The 7,906-nt window shown below is 36.1% G+C and overlaps 1 non-coding gene across 1 annotated transcript; it reads right to left on the bottom strand.

Moving 5' to 3' along the window:
• Nucleotides 1–844: 844 nt before the first annotated feature.
• Nucleotides 845–947, bottom strand: LOC114884844. Its single transcript, XR_003790915.1, has one exon. It is a non-coding gene; the product is annotated as a U6 spliceosomal RNA (small nuclear RNA).
• Between the last annotated feature and the right edge of the window lie 6,959 nt (nt 948–7,906).

The following is a 7,906-nucleotide window of genomic DNA, read 5'->3' on the forward strand; positions in this document are numbered from 1 at the left end:
ACAGTTACATGTATTTCTTCCTTTCTTATTTGCATATACATATCATATATTCATTTTGTGCATGTTTTACAAAATTTGGTTTATACTGCATTGCGAGTTTTGTATTACAGTTTTTCGTGTGACAGTGTTAATAAGCATCTCCTATGTCATCACATTTTTTTCAAAATCCACATCCATGTTAGTGTCTAAGTTCCTCAAGTGAATGTACAATACAGTAACTTATCTAACTATCCCCAGTTATTGGAAGTGTTTGATATTTTACAAAACACTATGATAACAAAACTTGTAAATAAATATCTGTCTACATCGTAAATCATTTTTTAGGCTAAATTCTCAAATGAAAATACTGGATAGGAGACATGAAATGTGATGAGCATTCTTACAGCTAAATTGTTGTGCACGTCCTTAGTTATTTCTGTACATGAATTCTGTGAAGTGGAATTGCTGTTTAACGAATACGCAGGTTTTCTTTAAGTATGTGTGTTTTAAAAATGGGACTAGGTCTTTCTGTCTTTTTCTTCTCATTGTGAAAGAAATACATGCTCACTGTAAAAAATATTCAGACACAGAAAAGCATGAAGAAGAGAGTAAAAGTCACCTGTCTTTCCATAATTCCTGTTGACATTTGGATTCTGTGCCAACATACAGAAATATGTGCACCAATGTGAGAAGTCACGTATACCTCCATCATGACAAAAATGGGATCCATGCTCTGCAAACTGTGTTATATACTGATATTTTAAGAAAACACATTAAAGCATGGCACACTTAGAAAAATATGCACAAAACAGAAATGTACAGATGGATGAATGTTCACAAATAAACACCCAGATTAAGAAAAAGAAAAAATGTGGAACACTTCACCAGGTTGTATGTTATCCTTACCCAGGTGCCATGCTAACTCTGTATGATTCTAGTCTTAGTTTATGTGCTCCTGAAATGAACACTTAAAATGTATCAGAGATACATTTTCTTGTTAACAAAGAACTATACTTCATTTGACTATAAGACATCATTGATTGTTAGTGTCCCATTGTTTTAGGTACTACAGAGAAAGAGAGAGAGAGAGAGAGAGAGAAAGGAAGGGAGGGAGGGAGAAAGAAGGAAGAAGAGGGAGCGAGAAAAAGGAAGAAAACAAGCAACAGCTGCCAACTAAACTATAACCTAACACTGTTGATAGGACAGTCCTGTGTCATAAGCAGCTTCTTTTTTAAAAAATTGAGATATAATTGACATAAACATTATATTAGTTTTGGGTGTACAACATAATGATTCAGTATTTGTATACTGCAAAATAATCACCACAATAAGTCTAGTTAGCATCCATCACCACACATAGCACATTTTTTTCTTGTGATGAGAACTTTTAAGATCTACTCTCTCAGCAACTTTCAAGTGTACAATGCGATATTATTAACTATAGTCACCATTCTGTGCATTACACCCCAGGACTTACTCATCTTATAACTGGAAGATCGTACTTTTGGGCCCCCTTCCCTCATTTTACCCACCCTCCATCCCCATCTCTGGCAACCATCAATTTGTTTTCTGAATCCATGAGTCTGTTTTGTGTTTGTTTTAGATTCCACCTATAAATGAGAGCATACAGTATTTGTCTTTGTCTGTCTGATACAACCAGCTTCTTGATGCTTTGAAATTTCCTTCATCTATTCTGAAGTTTGCCAGTTTCTCCACCCTTCAAGCTGGATTGTACGGTGTGTGAAGGCAATCTCTTTGCATTTTCTTATCTTTAGTCACTTTGGGTATCTTCTTTCTTGGGTCCCATCAAGCACTGGTTGTTTCTTCCCCAGAAAATATGAAATTATGGTCATTCTTCTAATGAAGATTATTTGCTTCAGTAATATTACATTTGTACTCTGCTTTTCTGTTTCCATATCTTTCTGCATACATTATATGATTTTGTTTCAATGCTGGTTATGGTGAAATCTTTTGAAAGACATTTTAAATAACTAAACTCAACATGCGTAGTACCAATGAAGTGCATAACTCAATTTGAAATGACAACTATATAAAATCTTTGCTGGAGTTCATGCATGACCAAGCAGTTAGGAGGATAGCAGAACCTATGTGAAAAATGTAGGTCTAAGAGTCAATGAAATATAATAGATACACACCATCGCTTTTCTTATAATTGAGATTTTATTGGTTTAGCGTCTGGTCTGTTCACAGATATGAATAATCTATACACAATTTTTATGCAAGTCCTAACAAATCTAAAAAAAAGTGGTTGCAGTCCTTTTCTAAAAAGTTACCCAGTCACTTCAGTTAAAATTTGGAGGCAAATTGTCCTTTGGAAGAGGATATAAAGTACTCATATGATAAAATATTGATAAATTGTTAGGTTAAAATCCCACTAATTCATGATTTAATAGCATACTTACAACATAGTAAAAAAAGTTCAGGGCTTCCCTGGTGGCTCAATGGTTAAGAATCCGCCTGCCAATGCAGGGGACACGGGTTCGAGCCCTGGTCTGGGAAGATTCCACATGCCGTGGAACAACTAAGCCCGTGTGCCACAATTACTGAGCCTGCGTTCTAGAGTCCGCGAGCCACAACTACTGAGCCCACGTGCCACAACTACTGAAGTCCGCACGCCTAGAGCCCATGCTCCACAACAAGAGAAGCCACTGCAATGAGAAGCCAGCGCACCGCAACCAAGAGTAGCCCCCACTCACTGAAACTAGGGAAAGCCCACGTGCAGCAACGAAGACCCAATGCAGCCAAAAATAAATATAAATAAATTTATATAAAAAGTCCAATCTTTCACAGTGTATGATTAAAGTTGCAGGATAAACTGGGCTACTGCTGCCAAAGATGTCACAGATGGCACTCAAGTCTGACCAAGAGCACCGAGATCAGGGAGCAGTTTGCTTAGAAAACTATTCTACCAAAGAGCAGCATGAAGTATCGAAGATCAGCAATGAAATGTTTGAAACACGCTAAATGCGTGATTACGACTGTGAATTGCATTTAATTATGCTTCCTGTTAAAGGATATAATCCTCCCTACCCCCAGCCTATGGAATGGTAAGTTGGAGCACAAGATGTCAAAGATTTCTTTAATTCAATATTCCTTGAATTCCACGTTGTGCAGAAAAATAAACAACAGCACCTGATTTTACCTTTTAAGAAAAAGCATTTACACTTATCTAAATAGGTAAAAAAAATCGTAATTATTTTTAGGGTGTCTAAAAAACATGCCTTTACAAGACAGCTGAACAGTAAGGGGAGAATGGAGACCACGGAAAAGATTTGGAATAGGATATTCATCATCAAACCTGGCTTCTTTTGCTTCTGCTTCACCACAGGGTGGACTCTCCTCTTTGTTCCGTTTTCTGCAGTTACATCTTCTTTAGTGTCTTCCTGACCCACTTCGGCCTGTTCCTTTTGCTCCTCTTTCACTTTTTTTGGTTTCCACTATGAAGATTGATTCTTCCCTGTTGCCTTTTTGTAGCTTAGTTTCAACGTTTGCAGATACAGTTTGGTGTACCATTTCACTCATCCCTCGGATTTTCTTTGCTGCCCCTTGGGATGAATTGCTCTGCCTCCTGGGCATCTTGGAGGACTGCTGCCACTCCTGTTGCTGCATTGCTGGACACTGCATCATCGTTTTTCATGGCTGCACAATAGTCCATCGCATGGGCGTGCCATACTTTATTTATTAATCCTAAAAATGATGGAAATTCAAGTCTTCTCTAATTTTTCACCGTTTGTAAAAGTCAAGACAGTAATTCTTTTGCTCGGATAATTATACTATTTTGTATAACTATTACCTTGGACTAGCTACATTGGTCCCAATAGGCCACTGGTCCTGAAAGAAGGACCAATAACCCAAATGTTATTGTGCATTTTATGTTTTGTTTTTTTTTTTTTTTTGCGGTACGCGGGCCTCTCACTGTTGTGGCCTCTCCCGTTGCTGAGCACAGGCTCCGGACGCGCAGGCTCAGCAGCCATGGCTTACGGGCCCAGCCGCTCCGCGGCATGTGAGATCTTCCCGGACCGGGGCACGAACTCGCGTCCCCTGCATCGGCAGGCAGACTCTCAACCACTGCGCCACCAGGGAAGCCCTATGTGTACTTTTAAAAAGTTATTCAGATTGACACCTACTGATGGTGTCTGAGAATGTGTAATTCCTGAATCCTCGAGAATACTTTCCTGGATAATACTTCATGTTTTACTGGCCTTATTTTATTAAAAACACCTCTTCCAATATATCAACTTTTTTTCTGATTTGTATGTTGTAAATTTATTTTAGATTATCATTTATCTTTTCACTTAAAAAAATTTTTAATAGCCTTTTGCCATTCAGAAATTCTAAATTTTTCTGAGTTCATTCTATTGATATTTTCCTAGATGGTTTTTGGATTTTATTCTCTTCTTCTGGGGCCTTCTTCTCTATGAGATAATATAAGTACTTTATTGTTCTATTTATTTTTATTGTTTCAAATTTAAAATCCAATTGTGAATTTGATTAGAGTTTCATTCCGTTAGATGTTAATTTCTGGATAATTGTCATATTTACAATATAAAATCTTTTAATCTGGGCTACAGTATATCTTTCCACTTTTTGTACCTTTCAGGTACCTCAGTAAAGTTTTGTAATTCTTTTCGTATGAATCCTGTGCATTTAGTTTTGATTTTACTTTCAGTTATTTTGTCTTGGTTGCTGTGTGAAAGGAAAATATTTCCTTAATATTTCCAGCAAATTAATGCTGATATGTAGAAAAAACGTAAATGAGGTGAAGGATATTCTAGTGTCTCAGCAGTTGATATTAACTTTTGTTTGTATGAAGAGCGTGGTTTTACTGCAAAAAGACTGTAATAGTTGTGAAGGATAGAAATGATCATGTGGCTGACATTTCGGTTTCATGAAAATGAAAAAGAAGCTTTAAAAAGAGAGTAGGTGAGGGACAAAAGGAAAGTTCTAGAATGTGGGCTCTGGAGAGCACAGTTCCTCGACCTCACTGACCCCAAATCATAGGTGTGTATTCAGCTGGAAGAAGTCAGAATTGGGCCTTTTAATTCTGGGGCCAAGAGCTGGGGTCCTGACTGCCCATGTTGGTACAATCGGCAAGAGCCACTTAGGGAAGAATTGTCTGATGGAAATAACGTGTGCTATGTGGTGTCAACTTTTCAATTTGGCTACATGGTTAGCAAATTCTATTCTCTTAATTCATAAAATTTAGTTTTAGGATCACAGAAAAATTGAGTGCAAAGTACAGAGGGTTCCCATATACCTCTGTCCTTCAACTTCTCCCAATGTCAACATCCTAGCAAATTCTAGTTTTTTTTCAATAATATTTGTGGTGCTAGAGGATTATTTGCTGGGAAGTGGGATTTGTAGCGGTTTGAATTTTACATCAAGCTTGGCATGAAGCAAAAGCAGAATCTGCAAACGGGTATAATTGGATATCAAGGTTTTATTTATAATGGTGTTAGAATACATATGCATTTGATGTACATGAATTCAGCTGTCTGCTCTGATAGGAAAAAAAAAATAAGAGAGAAAAGCAAAGAGATAATGATGTGAATGTTAGAAAATTCCATCCCCTATTCCATCTAATAAAGTTATATACAAGAGTGAGCATCACAAAGGGGATATTGGACAAATTGTCTTTGCTGTACACAGGGACAAGTGGTATGTATATCTGTCTCCTTTTTGTTGAAATTTTTCAATGGTAATTTTACAATACTAGATTTTTAGTCTTTTGTTATCTAGGTGAAAAATCATCTCCAAATCATATCATCTCCAAATAATTTTTCTCCTTTCTAATTTTTGTCTCTTTTATAATATTTATAACTCACTTTCTCTTTCTTAATACATAGATTAGAAATTCCAGTTTGAATAATGGATGTGAAAGCAAGTAATCTATTCTTGTTCCTAATTTAACTACTGTGGATATTTTTCATCATGTTAAGAACCTATTTTTCTAGTGTGGATTCATAAGGGCGTTTGTTAAAATGAAAAATAGATTCTGAATGTTATCAAGTATCTTTTCAATACTGATTGAAATGATCATATACTTTCATGCTTTGACTAATTTTATAAATTATATGCATTTTTTTTCTTAACATTTAATCATGCTTGCATTCATGGAGTAAAGTCAACTTGGTAATGATATATTATTACTTTGGACTTTTAGATTTGAATTGCTTATATTTTATTTATAATTTTCACATCTATATTCCTAAGTGAGATTGGTCTGTATTTTTTTTTTCTCTATCTTTGTCAGATTTTGGATTAACTGATTTTTATCTCATCTTTCTGTCTTGTTTCAAGTCTGTGATTTCGATATCTAAAAAGTTCCTTTTAATACTATTATTATTATTTTAAAAATATAATTTTCGTAAAGTTGAACATAAACGTACCCTATAATTCAGCAATTCTTCTATTAGGTAGAAACTCTGTTTCAAGTCTAAGCCTATTCCAATTCAGGTCGCTATATTCCCTAACAGTGCACATGTGTATTAGGAGACATATAAAGAATGTTCATGGTACTATTGTTTATAATGGAAAAATATTGGGCAATAGTGTGATTAGTTGTAAAATGAAAAAATATATTGTACAGGCAATATTACACATCATCATGAATTACTTTCAAAAACAAAATACTGTGTAAAAAACACAAAACGAACAATATGTAAAGTATAACTCAATTCACATAAAAGCTCAAAACAAGCAAAACTAAACAATATATTGTTTGGGGATTTATCCATATGTATAAATAAATTAAAAATAAAAGGATAAAAGCTTAATACAAAATCCAGATAGTAGAGACAAGGAGTGGGGGCTGTGAGTTGGGAGGGGTGCTCTAGGGGTTTCAAAATTACCAGTAACTTTTCTTTCTTAAGTTAGATTGTGGATAAATGGGTGTTTATTTTATTGTTATTGATTATGAACTGTCCATTTACATATATATATACACCCTTTTGTATATCTCACAGTATTAGTTTCCCAGGGCTACTATAACAAATTGTCACAAAGGAGGCATCTTAAAACAACAGAAATATATTCTCTGTTGTCTGAAATTTAGTTCTGGCAACTAAATCAAGGTGTCAACAGGGCCAGGTTTCTTCTGATGGCTCTAGGGAAGAAACCTTCCTTGCCTCGTCTTAGTTCTAGTGGCTCCCAGCTATCCTTGGCTTGTACGTGTATCCCTCCAATCTCTGCCCTCATCTTCACATGGCCTTCTTCCCTGTGTGGGTCTCTGTGTGTCTCTTTTTCCTTTAAGGACACCACGCTATAAGGCCTTCCTATAAGGCCCACCCTAATCCAGTATGACTTCATCTTAATTTAACTAATTACATCTGCCAAGATCCTATTTCCAAAGTGACCAGTTCTGAGGTCCTGGGGGGACGTGAGTTTTGGGGGAACACTATTTAACATACCACCCTTATGTATTTCATGTTTTAAGGAAATAAAAAAAAAATTTAAAAGCAGAGTAGTATAGGGCTACAAGTTTTGGGAATAACTTTCCAGCTTAATTTGAGTGTTTCTCATTCTTTTTAAAAAATAAATATAATGGATTTTAGCTCTTAAAAAAAGTGTGTTTCTCTTCTGCAACCTGAGTTTACTGTTTCCATTTTCTCCAGTCATGCTACGTTGCTTCCTAGGCTCCGTGCTGCTTTTTCCTATTTATTGACATTGAAGCAGTGGAGGGCTAGTCAAGCTTGGTTCACCTGGCTAGGGACAGGGGTTGGCCTCAGTCCCCCTCATTGTCACCAGAATGCTGTCAGTGTCCTCTCAGATCTTAAGGGATGAGGGTGAGTGCTTGTGCATCACACTTGGCTAACTGTGCAGGCATTTTCTCTCCTTGTAAGGACTGTTGAATAACTGGATGCTAATGTAGTTCTTTTGAAATAATCTATTATTGTTTCTGCATCAG

The sequence above is a fragment of the Monodon monoceros genome, unplaced genomic scaffold (assembly GCF_005190385.1).
Source record: "Monodon monoceros isolate NGI ecotype Baffin Bay Population unplaced genomic scaffold, NGI_Narwhal_1 Super_Scaffold_5, whole genome shotgun sequence".
Classification (NCBI taxonomy): Eukaryota; Metazoa; Chordata; class Mammalia; order Artiodactyla; family Monodontidae; genus Monodon; species Monodon monoceros.